We start from the raw sequence: 18,155 nt of genomic DNA, 5'->3' as shown, positions 1-18,155 counted from the left end.
GCCCTTCCGGAGGAGGTGGTGAAGATAAAAACAGTGAAAGAATTCAAAGGGGCATGGGATAAACACTGTGGATCCCTAAGGGCCGGAGGTTGGAAATGAAGAGAAGGGTGCATGGGGGTAACCTACACGGAGCGGCAGTTACTGCCCTTAACAGAAGGCCTGGGGCTTACTACCCTCATCCACTAAGCCTTGATGCTTCTGACGCAAACGCAACATTGCTCTCTGTTTTGACGGCGGGGGGGGGGGGATGAGAGTGGGAAGAGGAATTGGATTCAGATAACAACCAACATGGGCCTCGACTTTTACGGTCTGGGATACCGATGAACAGACATGAGGGAAAAACGCACAGGATGGCTTCTATGGCCAAGTCCAAAAGAAAAGCTCATCAGGCGGCATTGTCTGAATTTTCAGGAAGGCTCCTCGCCCTGCAAAAATGTTCCTGGCAGTAATTTTGTTATGGGTTTGACAGTTGCTTGGTTTTTGAGTGTAAATATCGCTCTCCTTATCATGGGGGCTTGGGGGATGACTGCAGGGAGTGGCGGTCACAAGTTATCATAGGAAACTTGCCGGGGCAGCCTGGGTGGACCTTTCGGGTCCTTTCCTGCCGTCAGTACTAGGTTAATGAATGTGCGCTGCAGATCTCATTCAGATATGGCCCACTTCCAGTTCTCACACTGCTCTAATTTGCAGTCAGGCCTGCAAAGATTGTTCTTGTGATTAACAGTTTGCTGAGAAACCAGCTGAGTCACTGTTAAAAACATAATTTGGGGGGGAGGGGGGGGGAGAAGCTATTTGCCCCTCGGGCTTTCTGCCTAACTGTAATAAATAAAAAAAAAAAGGCTGTAGATCAGTCCCACAGCATTAAGCCTGCACATCTCCCAAACCTTCGAGCCCCGGTTCATGTCAACAACATAACGGAGAACTTCTACTGAGCAGAGAGGAAAACGTCCCAGTGAATGCATTTCTATAAGGGAAGCAGTGGGAAAACGGTACCACCGTACTGGATGACAAGGGAAGACAAGTAATAACCCTCTGCAAGCATCCCGCACTCACACTTGTCAGGCACGCTCGGTTTCCCACCTGAAACAAAAAGAAAAAGGCTCCGATGGTCACGGGCACGATCAGCTGAGGAGGCCAGCAGCTCAGCAAGGCGAGAAGCCATCCGTCGGCGCTCTCTGCCACCAGGCTACTCCGCAAAGCTGACCCCCCCTCACCCCCAAGTGAATGGCCACCTCTACCCAGCACCCCGAAACGTGCAAACAGATCTTTCAGCAGGTGCATTTCATTTCTAGTTCAGAGGCGTTCGTGCTTGGGCCGCTCTCTCTTTCTTCCACACCTAGGATTGGATTTGGGTGTCCAGTGGTCAAGCAGGAGATGTCAGGCCATGCCTCAGTGCGGCACTCTTCTGCACACTTCATCTGGTTTTGCTGCCTAGTCTTTCCTTGACGACACTTTTGTTAAGCCTTCTTCTGCCTTATTTTATTTAAATCGCTCTCACGGCTATTGTGCCCTGTGTTTGAACCAGCAGCTGGATCTTTGCGGGCACAGGGAGTGCCAGTTAGGTGCCTTACAGAAAACGTACCCCAGAATGAACCACAAACTGGCGTGGGGGCTCTCTACCCACCTATCCTGAGCTAACTGCAAGAACAGCCGATGAAGCAGCACCCCCCAGACAAGTTTACTAAGTTCCAACAGAGCTGCAAGAACCCAGCCGGCCTCCGGCCTGACAGTGTCTTTTCTGTAGGTAACCTTACAGCTCGAGATCTTCGGCTCTCACTGGGACTTTCCGATACTATTTCACTGCCTCCTGGGCAAGATACGCACTTCTCCCAGTCTGTAAAGCCCTCTCCCCTTCGATGCAATCTCTGCTCAGGAAGGGCGTTCGTGTCTCTTTATTTTCCCAAGAAAAACTCCTTATTGAACCTTGCAGGCTGGCTTCTTCTCTGAAGGGGACCTGCCCGGCTGAGTGAAGTGAAAATACCATAGTGGTTTCAGAACTTATCTAAGCAGCTGGGAGCTCCCCAGTCTCTTTCCAACAGCACTTTTACTGTTAGCCATTAGATCTGCCCAGCAATTGGGAAGATTCCTACAGTACATGGTATAATGAAAGGTTAGTGCATTGCAATGGCAAATGTATCTCCATGGCCTCCTAAAGTCTACCCAAGGTTACTCTCCATCGTTCTCGTCCCATGAAGCTTGTCTTTGGAACGGCACTGCACCGACAATGCTGCCATCCGCATTCAAGGAAGTTGTATTCGTTCTAAACTAGATGCCCGTGTTTAGCGAACTGCATCTGCCTGAAATTTATTTTAGACACTTCATGCTGTGCTTTGGAAAACAAAGGCTGCAGATTTAATTTCTGTTATTGATTCCCTGCTGTGCATTCACTCAGTTGAGCCACAGAATAAGATTACTGTACATCCATGGTGGCAAACTGTGGCTTCTGTGCCTTGCGGTGGGCTCACGGCAGTGTGATGTGATGCAAGAGAGGAAGAAAGCCACTGCTGAAACCAGCTTTGCATAGCCTAAGATTAGAGGAAAGGTATATTTTTGGCCACTTATAATAACAGGAAACTCACTGCTTACTTGCAGCATTGCTACAACCCTACCAGGCAGGGTCGTTCGTCTTCAGGCTGGAACGGGGCCTAGTGCAGTAATGAAATGTGGGACTATCCATAGGCTCTGTGTTTTCCTAGAACTGGGATCTGGGGGTGGGGGGGAGGATGGGATCCAAGATGGCAATTATTCCCTAAGTCCTAGCTGACTTATCCCTAGCTCCATTTGAATGCTGGACATTTTCAATTTCTCTTTGGTTTCCTGGTTTCTTCTTTAAATATGATGGAACAAAAAGGGAGGATGGCAACTTGCCCTTCAGAATCCCCACCTAGCATGCAGTTTAGGGTATCAGCGTCGAGCCTTCAGATGTCTTCCAGTGCTTTGTAAGGAATGGAGCGCTCCCACCCTCCACCAACCCCAAGCTGAAGACTGATGTCAGTCTAAGCCCCGAGGAGTAAGAGCTTCTGTCTGCCCCAGCCAATGTGTTCAACCCTGAGTTTGCCCACTGTCAGCTGAAACGGCTACTGGGACCACGCAGCGGGACTGAAGCCCGTTCAGTGCTCGGACTTACCGGCAGCTTCGGTGAAGGCTGGGATGGGACCAGATCAGCTTTGGGAGAGTTAAACCCCTTGATGATAGATTACAGTCTGTTCAGGCGGGTAAGAGTTTTGGTAGAACCTGTAGTTGCCATGCTGGATGCCATCTAGGCTGTCATCTCCACGCTAAAACTGTCAGTATTAAACTGTTGACGATTTGCCTGTTTTTTAATATTTTTTTCTCAATTATACTCAGAAATCAATCTCAAACAATGACCCAGAACACCGCTCTGGGAAATGCATGGCATTAGATCAACGCTCTGCAGACTACCACTCCTGCGATGGCTAAGGATAATTTGGAATTAGTCAGCTCACACGTCATAACCCAAGATATATATATATATTTATTTTTTTTTAACTTTCCCAACTCTCCCAGTGTTTCGTTTCAGGAGAGGCTGAAAAAGTATCCATTGGCGTTCTTGATGAATCCAGAGGAAAAAACATGTGGGGGACAGAAGCAGGGGAGCTGGAGGAGGAACGCCCCTTGGCCAGGCTGTGCATAGTTTTGTGCCATGCTTGCATGCGGTTCCGAGAAGGGCCAGCACGAGCCTGACCCCAATTCATTTCACGCTGCAGGAATACCTTCCAAACATTTTAAGCATGAATATTTCCTTAGGAACGATCAGAAATTCACAGCGAAAGAGGAGTCAATGATCTTGTTTTAAGTGCAAAACAAAGTAAATGGCTTTGCTAGCACTGTTACTTTAATATCAAGCTTTTTTTTTTTTTTTTTTAAACAGCTCTTTGACATCCTGGTTGCTGCAGAAGAAGCATTCACAACCCCAGAATTGGAGGGACTGGAAGGCGAGAGATTCCCATCGCTCATACAACAATGACATTTTGTGGCCAGACTCAGGATGTGCACGTAGGAGGGTCCCGAGGGAGCTGCACCCTATTATCACTGGCCAAGGACTACAGCTGTGATGGTTGGGATAGATGGGGGGGGGGGGGAGGGGAGCGCAAGACTAACAACAGGGGAAAGCCCCCAGGTAGGAAGGTGTGGGGGGCACCACAGCCCCAACCGAGGCGGGATCATCTGAGCTGGAAACCCAAAGGAGCAAGGGGAATCTTCCAAGCTGAAACAAAACCGAAAATAATCTTAACTGTTGTTCCCAGATTTTACTATCTAGCAGGCCGATACAGTACAGTGGAGTGCACTGTTAGCCCTGTTTTCGACGCGCTAGCTTTACCCCTTATACACCCAATCCCCCGAAACTAATAGCGCCCACAACATGCAAATGCATGTTGTGGGCGCTATTAGTTATTCCCGCGCGATACAGAAAGGCTTGCGTTAATTTCTTCCAGCGCCGGGAAAGTGCACAGAAAAGCAGTAAAAACTGCTTTTCTGTGCACCCTCCGACTTAATATCATGGCGATATTAAGTTGGAGGCCCCAAAAGTAAAAAAAAATTAAAAATCTGTCCACCGCCCACGGGTTGGAAGACGGACACTCAATTTAGCTGGCGTCTGTTTTCCAAACCCGTGGCTGTCAGCAGGCTCGAGAACCAACACCGGAAAAATTGAGCATGGGCTGTCAAACTCGCTGACAGCCGCTGCTCCTGTCAAAAAGGAGGCGCTAGGGACACGCTAGTGTCCCTAGCGCCTCTTTTTTACCACGGGCCCTCATTTTGCAACTTCTTCCCCCCTGATTCGTGCACACAGGAGAGCGGACGCTCTCTCGTGACTTTTACTGAATCGGCCTGATAGTCTGTAAGGCATTCCGCCTTTCTGTTATGCGGCGTGTGTCACACAATGAAAGGGCCTTTGTTGGAACAGTGATACTGCTCCATCATGCAATCATGCAGCTGTAAAAACATGACCCAACGCAGACCCTCAAGCTCCGTGTTCATGATGTGAACTCTGCCCCTGCCCACACACACCGCAGGGCTGTTCAAACCATTGGGTCTCAAGAACAGCTCAATGGGGACGTTTACTGGTAGCGTGGACAGGACCCATCTTCCTAAACTGGTTAGCAGGCACCAGATAGCCGAGGTCTCTCTCCCTTAGCTCTCGATAGGCTGGGGAATACACCCCCACCCCCCGCCCACCAACACCTCCCCCTGAAAACCCCAGAGCCCTAGGACTGGGGGTTTCTCACTCCTGAAGATGGGGTGGCGGAGGCGGAATAGTAGTGCCTGGCACCCCTTCCCTTCCCGGCCATTGAGAAGCAGGAGAAGCAAGGCCAAAATCTTGCAGACGAGAAAAAGTGTGAATGGATGGAAGGAAAAATGGGAGAAGAGGAAATGTAGGAAAGGTGGGTTGGGAAGACAGGTGGGGAGAGAAAACGAGGGTAGAAAGGACCCGAGCATGCCTAGCGCAGTCTCCAGCAGTTCCACCTCTCCGGCGTGGAGGCATCAGCTTCATTTAAGTGGTACCCAGAGGCAAGCGTGGACATGCCGGGCCAGTTCAATTAAACCACTCTCAAGAAGGTTAATGCAATGTGGAGAGAGCTGCGCCCTCTGTGACTTACACTCCATTTCGGTTAACTTTCTTAATTCTAATTATTTGAAAAACGATCTGTTTCACTCTTCGGATTTACAGAGTATACCAGGAAAGGCATGGATACATGAAAGCAAATGATGTTTTCTAATATTAGAACAGTGATCCTACTTAAAAGTCAACTGCGAGTTCCATAAAACCCTCTAGCAAGGTTGCAAATACTCAGCAAGCTGAAATGGTATTGTAGAAATTGATCGCAAACATGGAGAAATGAGCAACCAAACAATGAGCACAAAAAAAAAGCTTTTGAAACATTTGGGGGCCAATTTTCAAAGAATTTAGGTTTCTAACTTTTGGAGTTAGACCCCTAAATGAGCCCTTTCGAAAATTTACAAGGGCCGAGTGCCTAAATTTAGGCTCCTAATTTCATTAGGCTCTTAAATTTAAGAAAATAAAAATTGGATGGCTCTGGGAGTGGAGTTTGTTTCCCTGCCCTAAGTTAGGGGCAGATTTTCAGAACTAGGCACCTAATTTAGGAGCCTAAATCTAGGCAAATAAATAGCAGAACTAAATTGAGGTGCCTAACTTTTAAGCTCCTAAATATCTGTGAATTTTCAGCTGAAAGCTTAAGTATCTAATTTAGAGGCATATCTGCCCCTTGTTTTACAGCTGCAGGCTTTTGCCTTCTCCACTTCGGTCACAGGCTCCTGCTTGCTCTTCCTTGGTTTCTATGTGCGCCTTAATCCACCTTCTGCATTCAGAAACAGTAAATGAGAACCCCCCTCTATTTGTTCTCAAATCCCTTGGAAACCTCGGGGATGACACTGCAGACACAGCTCGATGCTGTTCGGCTTAGCAAACGGTCGGCCTCAACATTGGGAAGCCCTAGACATTCACAACATGCTATCCATGGACACTTTAAGACAAATCAAAGCCCTCAAAACTTCATCTTACATGCCAATTTAAGGAACCATTTCTTTTAGAGAATAAAAGCTTGCACATGCTTTGCTCGTTAATTTATTTACTTTCAATCAATACAAAAAAAGATATCAAGATAGGTAATACCAAAATATAAACAGTACTTCAGCAAAATGTAGAAATACATTGGTAGCTCAATATATATATGATACCAGTAATTAATAAAATAATTGAACATTGATTGATTTATAATGCTGGACAGAAAAATGAATTTTACATCCTTGCCACCACTGAAACTTGAAGATCAACAAACCGAAATTTCCCCTGTTCCACATGCACATGACCTTGGAATAACTATAGATAGCGAAATGAATCTTAAAACTCATATCTTATCCAAAATTAAAGAGGGTTATCATAAACTTTTAACACCAAGATGACTAAAGCCCCTTCTAAACCTTCCGATTTTAGAACAGTTCTTCAACTCCTTATATTCGCTAACCAACTACTGTAATTCGCGTTTACTTGGCCTACCTCTATCTACAATTCGCCCCCTACAGATTTTACAGAATTCAGCAGCCAGAATTCTAACCGGCACAAGAAACAGGAACACATCACTCTGATTTTAATATCCTTGCATTGGCTGCCTATAAAGTCCAAACTGAATATAAGGTTTTATGCATTTTACACAAGATCATCCATGAGGATCAGACTGATTGCTAAATGCAAACTGCAACCTCCACACGCCCCAACGAAACTTACGATCAGAAAACAAAGGTTTATTAACTATCCCCTCTGTTCAATCTGCACATCTCTTCCAAGTTAGAGACCATGCGATTTCTTTAGCGGCCCCAAAGATATGGAATTCTCTCCCAGGGATCATACGATTGCAACCGAGTTTAAAGATCTTTAAAAAGGATGTTAAGACCTGGCTATTTATGACGGCATACCAAGACCCCAAATAATCTACCTACCCTCTCAACGTTTATTTCACCCTATTTTAACTTTTATGCAGTGTCTCTAATAATCGTAATCCTTTTACTCTGTTTTTTATTATTGATGTGTATTAATAACCATTTTACTATTTTTATTGTTTTATCTATTGTGCATTGTATTTATGTTCTTATATCTTGTATATTTCTTTTTACCATGTTGTAAACCGTTGTGATGGACCCACCAAACGACGGTATACAAAATCAGCTAATAAATAAATAATAAATAAATACATTTAAAAATTTTCTATACTGCATTATTGTACATTCTAAGTGGTTTATAAAATCACATTCATAAAAATCAATATCATTTATAATGCAGATTAAAACACAAAATACATAAACTTCATAATGAAAAGATAATTTTATGGGCTCAAACCTTGCTGGAACAAATCAATATGATATCCCTTTAAATGCCTCATCAAAAAGTAAGTTTTTAAGGCCTTTTTTCCATTTTTTTTAATCACCAGAACCAGCCACAGAAAATGCTCTATCACATGATTCTGCCAATCTTAAGACAAGTGGAGATGGAATATCAAGCACACATTTTGCCAAGGAATCGCAAATGTCTCGAAGGCTGCTAGAATTAAAGGCTGGAACTAATGCATCCGGTTACTTCACCATTTATGAAGAAGAGTCAATGTGAATTTGACCTGCCATTCCATTGGCAACCAATGTAGCGCGCCGAGCATCATGTAATCACAGCGACTTGTCCTCAAGGAAAATGATAGTACAGTAATCGAGGCTTGAAAGCACTAATGACCAAGGATCAGTACAAAAATCATTACAATCAAGAAAAAAGTTTAATTCAAAAGCTTAAAGAACGGATGGAAAGAAAGACTAGAACCAAAAAGGATTCCTACGTTTCGTACTTCCTTTGCAGTCTGTACGTTATGTCCTTCAAGTTTATTTAAAAATATTCATAGTCCTCCTATAATAGCTGGAGGGAAAAGCTCTACTAATTCTAATAACGTCTGACTTATTGGCATTTAGCGCTAATTCTTTTTTTTTGCTGACATGCCAGATCTCAACTGTCTGCAGGTATATCGATAGCAGTCCCAATGCAGTTTTAATGTCCAAAGCAGCAGGGAACAAAACCTGCATATCACCTGTGTAAATATTATAAGATAATCTACTCCTGGAGGACTTCTGTGCTACTGCGGGGTGCAGATTTTGCGCAAAATTCCCCGCCCGCACAGAATTTTTTTTTTCTCAGAATTTTAAGCTGCCCGGTGGGCCCCAAGCAGAGCCCATCCCATTCACATCTGGAGTGGAAGAAGGCCTGATGAACCACGAACAAAGCCTATCCTGCTCGCGGCTGAAGATGAGGGAGGTGCCGGTGGGCCGTGAGCAGGTCACAGCCGAAGAGCAGTGAACAGCTGACGACATCGATGCAGCCTATGAGTGTGTGTGTACGCAGAATGACAGGCACAGGAAGGGGTGTGTGTGTGTGTGTGTGTGTGTGTGTGTGTGATTTGGAGCCTGTGTGCCTGAGTGAGGGTGTGTGTGAGTGAGGGATTTTGTGAGGATGTGTATTTATGTGAGAGGGAGCCCATGTGAAGGAGTATGTGTGAGTGACAGTGAGAGCCTATGTGCAGGGGTGTATGAGTGTGCAAGAGCAAGAAGAAGCCTGTATGAGTGCACTTGCCAGACAGCCTATGTGAGGAGGGAGGGGTAAGTGCAATAGAGGGAGTCTATGTAAGGGTGTATGTGTGTGCACAAGAGAGAGAGAGAGAGAGCCAGTGTGAGGGGGGAGTGTGCGTGTGTGAGAGAGGGACAGAGGGACAGTGTGTGTGTGTGTGTGTATAAGAGAGTGGGAGCCTGTGTGAGGGGGTGTGTGTGTGAGAGAGTGTGAGAAAGAAGGAGGGTGCCTGTGTTTGGGGTGGGACAGGGGAAGCCTGTGAAGTCGGCTATATGAGAGAGTGGTCAAATTCTAGGAGTGGAGTGCTTCGGTGTGGTGAATAGTATAAGGGATTGAGCCTGGAGGTGGAGAGGAGAGCTAGTGGAGAGCAGAGAAGTTAGAGCCTGAGAGGGCAGAGTGAAAGGGGTCTGGCCAGGGGAGCCGGGAGAGCGAGTGGAAGGGACACTCTTACAGTATACTTCTAGGGGAAATTCTGCTCAAAATATTTCAAACTCTGCATCTTTACATTAATAATTTTTCTGTATTGCATTTTAAGTTAGTTAATTACTCAAAGACTATGGTGTATATTATGTTATTCTGACCAATATAATGTATGCAGAATTTTAAAATTTTGTGTGCAGATTTCCCCCAGAAGTACAGATAAACCCAATCTAACAAGCAACTTGCAAATGGGACTATTACCGTAGCAAACCCTTGTGGTACCCTCGCTTGTTAACGGGAACCAACAGGATGACCCGGCATCATAAACAGCTTTTTGTAGGACTGAAATCAAGTAAAGTAAAGGTCCCTGATATGCCCGTTTCAGTACGTCATGCCTTTAACACGGTACGATCTAGCATATCAAACGCTGCTGATATATCAAGTAATACCAAAAGATTGGACGACAGTTTGCCAAATCCAGTCGGTCAAGATTTGCTTTCTTCATCAAGGGTTTTATCATTGCTCTCTTTAGTAATGCTGGCATCCAGCCCTCCGTTAGAGATGGATTTACCAAAGGTACACGATAACGGCAGAGTCACATTGATTCAATGCACAGTGTGCAGGATTCATTCATTTGACCATATTAACCACTTCCTTCTGAGAAATCAAATCAAAGTGGACCCACTATCTATCTATCTGAGGATCTATCAACAATCTATCAAGCAAACATCACTGACTTTCTTTTCAAAAAAACAAACCTGCAAAATTTTCTGGATCCACCAATATTCTTCTCTTCATATTCCTTCAATGCAGAGATATACCGTGCTGAAGTACAATTGCGTGATCCTTCCACCACTGTCTCTCAAGGTGGCGCACGTTGGCTTTAACAACTCTTTCTTTGTAGGTGAACAAAAATGCATTTGAGCCTCTTGGGAGAAAAACGGTCTCCGGAAAACAGACGTCTTTAATACAAACCTGGGATGTTACCAGGTTCTGCTTCACTGCAACATGACTGGCGTACATTTGATCTCCTTCAGTAGAGGCACATGGAAATACTACAGAGCACTGCCTTAACATGACTATTCTCACAAACTCATATAAAAATGTTGTGGCTGGCACTGACAGCCCTTCAGGAATTACCTTCAAGCAGCGCACAAAGAATATTTCATGTTGACATGTCTTTTAAAAAATAGTGCCAACTGTAGCCTTTTATACGTTATTACTGGGCAGCTGAGTACTTCTCAGTAATAACAAGCTAAAAAATAAAGTGGAGTTAGCTTGTCTAACTCCACGCAGGTAACGGAAGTGAAGGGAGCGGTTAGGGGTTAATAAAGATGGGGTGAAAAGGTCGAGGTAGGGTGGGGGGGGGGGGTGTGGGGAAGTTGGCAAATAGAAGTAAATTAATTTGAATTGGGAGACCGGGATTGGTTGAAAGGGGAGGTTATAAGGGGAAAGCGGGTTCGAGCCTCAGGCTGTGGGGAACGGCTGAGGCAGTGGGCAGAGGTTTTCCCTCCCTCCCTCCCGTTAGATTGTATGATATTAAGAGTTACTTGTTGGTGAAGAGATGTTGTCGCAGTGGCGGGAAACCCGAGCCCATAAGGTTGAAGTTATGTTATGGTTAAAAGTTTGAAAAGGGGGGAATCTCGTGTGGTGCGGGGGGGGGCTGCCACACGAGATGGAAAATGAGCAGGAGGGGGGCCGATGCTCAGAGGATTGTGTCAAGCTCTACCACTGGAAGAGGTGGGGGGCACAATAAAATGTGCATGAATGGGGGTTGTATTGTATAAATTGGTTGAGGGCTCGGGTAGGGTTAATAAACTGCGGCCTTTATTGTTCCAAACAAAGATTCCTGTCATTTGTGAAAGGGGGAAAGGAAAAGGAATGTGCAAATGGGAGGGGGTAAAGGGGAGAATGACTCCAAGCGAATCTGATATCTTCCAGTTATGCCGACCTAAGAAAGCTAAGTTATGTCTTCCAATGTCATGCGTCAGCTTCTTCCTTTACTTGATACTGTCTTAGCACCAAAAGAAAGAGGAAGCTACCCAGAACAGCCACAGCCCATTCTGAATCTTTTCCTCAAGTGTTATCCTGTCAGAAGGAAGCAAGCAGGGTAGTCATACACATTGCAAGCTGTAATTGGTTTGGGGATGAAAAAAATAAAGAAAATAAGTGGTCTTTTGGGTAAATAATTCATAAGGGAGAACACGTCTGTCTCTCAAATACTCACTTTTGGTGGGAAAATTTTCAAACATCTTAAGTTATAGAAACCGGAGCTTCTTCAGTGCCCAGTCTTACTCATGAAGTGAAGTGAGTACTGAGAAAGCCACATGATGCCACTTGACAAATCACAATGCTTGATTTTTCTCAACCATGTTATAAAAACAGTACTATTTTATACAGTATTTAAATTTCAATTACTACTTCCCTGCGATGTTATACAATTATGTGCACTGCTTGCTATGCTACGGTACTAATTATCTGGCTGAACAATGAGACCTCTCAGTGCTGGCATAGTCTACGTCACACGCTTGGATTGTGTGTTCAATGAAAGGCAGCAAAAAGAGAAACACCGCCTTCTTAAGAAAGGGCAGAGAACAGTAGCCAGTAAAATGTCAGAAGGCTGCTATATACGTGCCCCCAGAGCAAAACCGCAGAGGCGGCTAAAAGCCATCAGAAATCCACTGCAGCCAGGAGGAGACAGTGCAGTGCTGGGTGTCTGATCTGGTGGGTATTACAGCCCACCCAGCTTCAGAACATGCAGAGCTGAGAAAATGCCAAGAGTCTGAGCCTACTGTGGAATTATACAGCTTTTAAAGCAAAATAAGAGGATAAAACACGAGGTGAGGCCCAGTCCTGGAACAAAAGAAAGAGACATCTCCACTAGAAAGTGCTACCCCTCAGAGCGGGGAAACAGAGCCCCGGCACGCAGCCACCAGCGGCGGCGGTGAGACCAAACAGCCTCCACCGCAAATGGAAAATCTCCAGGCATCGGCAAGCTCCGCAGCACTGGCCGATGCATTGCCACCGCCACCCTGCAAGGACGCCACGGCATGCACCGAGATCCCAAACACAATTTCAAATAGCAAGACCGGCGCGGGCTAACCTGGCTGAGCTAAGGACAGGCTCAAAAGCTCCGGGCAACTCTGCAGGTGTAGGTGACGTACAATTGTCGGCGCCATTACAGGAAAAATCTCTCTTTTTTTTCCTGGGATGTAGAGAGGGTGGCAGGGAAGGGGTTCTCTTTCTTTTGATGGGATCCATGCTTAGATGATTTGCCAGCTACAAACTATCCCTGTTTTGTTGTTGAAGGTGGGAGAATCAGACTGTAACCCTCTTCTTTCCCCTTAAGAAAAGGGGGTCACACTTCTGGACACCGCTGTCCCCTTCCTTACAGTGGAGGATTCTGCGATGGGGATAGAATAAACCTGTAGGGTTCCCAAAGCGATTTACTTTCAGAAACAAAAAAAAAACAGCCCATTCCGCATCTTTCGTTCTGTACAGAAAACAGGAGTTTACTGAAGAAAAACCAACAGTTTCAGCACGTCCAAAAACCAGACACAGTCCAGACCGCAACAAAATCAAAGCAAGAAAACTGCTCTCCCAGTTCTAAAGCTCAGCATACGACAGATCAGCTCTTTATGCAGCTCAAGAATTACTCAAGAACACTGGAGGCTCTCGACACTCTCCCCAAGGCCTCAGGCTCCCCCTCTCGTTCCCCCAAAGTCACTCACGGATGGCAGGCTGGACCAGAACAAATGTTCTGCCCGTTGTCTAAGGGGTTGGATCCTCCCCCTCCCTCTCCCCAGGCAATTACAGGAGAGAAACCCCCCCCCCCCCCATCTCCTGCGGAACCAATGCAGCCAAGGCCAAGTGCACCCCCATCAGCTGCCTCTCCCCATCTCCGTCCAAGACCTCTCCTCGTCCTCAGACTTCCTGGAACTAACCCCCTCTTCTCCGCAGTGATTCCTGGAGTCACCATTTATATAGGGGGAAGTTACTGACCCTCCTAAGTGACTACTCCCCGCCCCGAACCTCCCATCTCTGGAATGCGCTATTTATCTCCTATGGGGAAGCCTAACCCTCTCCACAAGAGTTCTGTTTAATGTACAGATACAGACCACCAAATGTTTAATCGAGATACAGTTAGCTCTTTTTATAGCGCTTCTGTCTTCTGCTCCTCTCTGCCTCTTTTCTCCTCTCCTGCTTCGCTTTCCTGACTGCGCTCATGCATAGGGAGCCATCCCCCCCCCTCAGAGCAGGAGATGAAGACCAGAGAGAACCAGGAGGGGGGATCTGAAATTGTCATCAATCACCCGCCCCCGACTGCAGAATGGGAAAATCTCCTGCAGCCAAGGTAAGGACACCACATAAAAACTCTGCGCTAAGGATAATCTCCTTAAAAGTAAACAGACTAAGCCCAAACACCCCCAAACAAGTAAACAGACAAACACCCCCCCCCCCAAAAAAAAAATACTGACCTACCCCAAGTCTTTCAAGGCTGAGAAAGCCATACTTCAGGAGACCCATTTACAAGAAAAACTGAAGGGACAGGTTTGCTTAGCGTGCTTTAAAAGCAACAGAAAAATGACTAAAATCCTGAAAGATGTAGGAGACAGGCAAGAGGCAATAATTAGCAACAGGCAGCCTGTATCCAGCAAATGGAGACAATATTAACTTTACAGAAGAACACCACAAAGAAACTTCTATCCAAACCCAACATAGCACAGATACTGGGTGGAGACTGGCAAGAAGCCCTGGACACAGTGCTGGACAGAGGAGGTCTCCCAGGGACAGGGACCATCTCCACCAGCTGCACAGAAGCAATAGACTAGTGGACACGTGCAAACCATCCACCCTAAAGGCAGGGGTTGCTCCTCTTTCTCAGCTGCCCCCACCAGTCATTTTCAAAAACAGACGACTACTAAACCTCAAAGATTGCACCATTGACATCGGACTTACAGATCAGCCCCAGTCATCAATGTTTTTTTGGATTTTGTTTTAACCAAAACACTTAAAATGTACCTTTTGTTTCGGTTTTCTAAGTCTCCTAAAGGAACCAGTTGTAAAAAAAAAAAAAAATAAGACCAAAATCTGTCCAGAAATTGAGCACTCATTCCGTGCAAATGCAGGAGTGAGTATCGGAGGAAGGCTCTCAGCCACGTCGTCCCAAGAAAAACAAATCAGATCGTCTAAAAGCTAAACATGAAAAGGGCTGCCAAGAGAATGGGAAGCTAACTCCATAACTGACAACAGCATGCACAGAGCTGAACACCAGATTTAATAACAAAGCTGAATATGCATTTTGTAGACATTCTGACTCAGGGGAAAGCATCTATTTTGCTTGGCTCTCCCCCCATGCCATCTGTGCGCTCACCCACTTTTTCAGGACCTAAATTTAGGTGCATGCTGAAAATACGCACACAACCCTAGTCAAAGCGTCCAGTTCCCATGCCTAAACCCCAAAGTTCCCAAATAAATAAACCCTTTGAAGGCTGCCATCTTGTTTGTAGTGCTCTTTGATCCTTGGGATTAACCATCACCCATCTTACACCTTCCTGCTCTTCGCCTCTTACACTCTTGTGAACTCTTTGGGGGTGGTGAGGGAAACCCGCCACCCACTGTATCTCTCTGGATTATCTGAACTAACAATCAACCCGAACCCTGCTTTTTCTCCGTGTGAATCACTGATGAGTTGCAGAGTACACGTTCAGCGCTGTACAGATGAAAGAAATAGAGAGATAAGGAAAATAGTTTCAAACAGCGTTGACGTCATTGGTACCATGGAGCCCTGCTCTGAATCGAGTAACATCTGATTCATAAGTGGATGTTTTTCAGAACAAGGCACCACCTGTCCCAGCCCAGGTTGTTGGCCTCCCCATCTCCCCACCTGCTTATCTGTTACCGAGATCACTGGACGCATTCCGCCAGCAGTGGGCAGTGCGAATACGGATAAACGAAGTGCAATTATGCAGAGGCAAGGGAGACATGGGAGGGTGATGGAAGGAAAACTGTTTCTCCTCTATTATGCTGTTTGATGGTTATGAATGTATTGTTCTACCCCACTTAGACCTCAGCACAGGCAGGCTAGAAATAAATTGCAAGCAATTCTTTCCTATTTCTTTAATGCATTTGGTATGCTCCTCGGACCTGAGAACGTTTCATTGGGTGTTTCACCCTTAGAACTGTAAGGCATGCATGCCAAATCTAATTTTAAAGAAGCAGGCACATGTCGTCCTATAGAGACCCTAACAATGATGCACTTGTTGGGTTTTTATTAGAAACTGGGCTGCTTAACTGAACATAAGCAAAGAGGGATCTGCTTATTCCAAGTCCCTTAGACCATCTCATGTGCGGGTTACATGAATCATTTATTTCCCGGGGAAAACTTTCTTTGAAATTGTAGCCGTTGACGTTTCCTTTAAAGATGGTGGGATAGATAGGGGACAGGAGTCTGCATGGCTTGGGGGGGGGGGGGGTTGGAGCTGGTGTGGCTAGATGTATTGCACATTGGAAATAAAATTCCCATGATGGACTATGACATTGTGGGGGTGGGGGCATGGATGTGCTTTGTTTTATGAAATGGATAAATCCTGCCATACAGTGCCACCAAGAGGGTAATCGGAATATGCCATTTACTGTCATCTCTTCAACAGTCTGTCTGCACATTCATTTATTTGAGAAATGTATATTCCGCATATTCCAAATGTTCACGTGTTTTGTTGTGAAATAGTGAATCTATATTTTATGTGCAGTTGTTTCATGAACCACAGGCTAGAAGACGTGTTTCTTTCCTGGGGCGAAAATACTAGATTATTCCTGCAGACAATCTGTCATCAAACAGATTGATGGATTTTATATTATTTGCATACAAATTGGACATTCTTTCCCGCAAAGATGTGGAACTGAATTTTATAAGATGAGTTTTCGTGCTCCCTGATCAGCAGAGATAAGAGCTGGCAGGAGGCCACAAAGCATAAAGCAGGAGAAGATGAAATCCTCCCCTTTTGGGGATTTGGTGAGCCTCAATCAGGAGCTTTAGAAAATTCTGAGGAAGGCGGGCAACGTGTGCTTTGCCATCTGCCGTCCTTTAACGAGAAACTGGTTTTCAGTCCCCAGAGTCATCTCTTTTTCTCGCACTGCAGGTGGGTTACAAACGTCTGGTCTGAAGGCCAGCACAGTATTGGAATTGGAAAGTTTTTAACCCAAGCACAGGATCTCCTTGAATTGTAGGCAAGCAAGAGCCCGGCTGAGGATCATGTAGGACTGGTGGTAGTGCAACAGAGAGTGAACAGGCCTTGCAGTCGTGATCTGCCATCATATTCTAGCTGAACTGTGCAGGTTATACAAAGTCCTATCTGGACGGCGTCTGAGGTCACTCTGGCAATTCACTTGACTGTAGACGTTTCAGTAAAATATTTATTCCAAGGCCCCTTGCTTTGCTAAATCCCCAAGATTTGTAAATGGACAAATATCTGGAAATACTTGACGCCAGTATTTTTAAAATTATTATTCTACAAAAATATAAAGGCTACACATTTGTGTGGTCCTGGTGCTGTATTGTGTCACATTGCTTCTGCTTATTTGCCAGTGAGTATTTATTCAGTAGTGCAGGAAATTAAAACAGCTCAGTTTCTGGATCCAATACACTGTAATCTCAACAGAAATAATTTCCTACGTAAACTCGGCCGCAGTGAACCCAAATTCAGAATTACCCTCTTGATTTGGTATTTGCATACCTTTCAGCATGGCTCAAACCTAGTAGTTATTTGCTTTTAATATTGACTCATGGAAAAGCCATGTTTATGCAAGGGTGAGAGAGCTCTAAAAATTATTCAGGCCTTCTCAGACTTTAGGAAACATTTGTTATCACCTGAAACATAAAAGAAGAAAATAAACCTAGCCTGCATGTTTAATTCTTTTGACGAGGGTTCTTGACATTATTAAATAAATGCAGTTCATTTGTGGGTCTTATCTGTGCATGGGAACATTTGCCATAGCATGGTCAGATTTTCAGAAATACCTTATGGTGATTTATATCCGTGGTTCTGACTGATTTTTGAGCCCTATTTTGTGTGCACGGTAATCTGTGTCTAGAGAATATTTAATACAGTGTATCCATCACGAAAAGCTTTAAAAAATGATGCACAAGCTGCCTTTCTCCATTCTTCAATTTCTGTCTATTCTTCCTCTTCCTTCCACTTTTTTTTTGCCAGAAATGTAAATCACAGTTTTCTAGTTCAAATACTTCTGTAGACTACCAACGTTCCCGCCAAGCTTCGGCTCCCTTCTGTGTGCCTGGTGCCGTTCCAGCTGCCTTGCACTTTGAACTGCACGGAGCCCCAAAGTTTCCTGAGACCTGCCAACCTTGCAAGGCTCAGACTGGGAGATGGTTGAAGGGGTGCCTGGAGGCCAGGAGGTCCTCTGTGCAGGCTAGCCGAAACTTCGGTTGGCACCTTCTTACTGTAGGTAGCCTCTGGGATCCATGAGGAAACCATCGCATTCTGTTCTCAGGAGGGAGGAGGGGGGATCAAGCTCTGTGACCGATCCCTTTTGTAGTTTATCCTTCCACATGAGGCCATTATGGCTGTTTCTTTAA

The 18,155-nt window shown here is 45.3% G+C and overlaps 1 protein-coding gene across 3 annotated transcripts in view; it reads right to left on the bottom strand.

The window, feature by feature from the left end:
• Nucleotides 1-18,155, bottom strand: part of TMCC3 (transmembrane and coiled-coil domain family 3) — a 234,605-nt gene that overhangs the window by 90,978 nt on the left and 125,472 nt on the right. The window lies entirely within an intron of this gene.

Source organism: Rhinatrema bivittatum, chromosome 4 (assembly GCF_901001135.1).
Source record: "Rhinatrema bivittatum chromosome 4, aRhiBiv1.1, whole genome shotgun sequence".
Classification (NCBI taxonomy): Eukaryota; Metazoa; Chordata; class Amphibia; order Gymnophiona; family Rhinatrematidae; genus Rhinatrema; species Rhinatrema bivittatum.
Note: the sequence above shows the minus strand (reverse complement) of the source record. Positions and strands in the feature narration are given on the sequence as shown.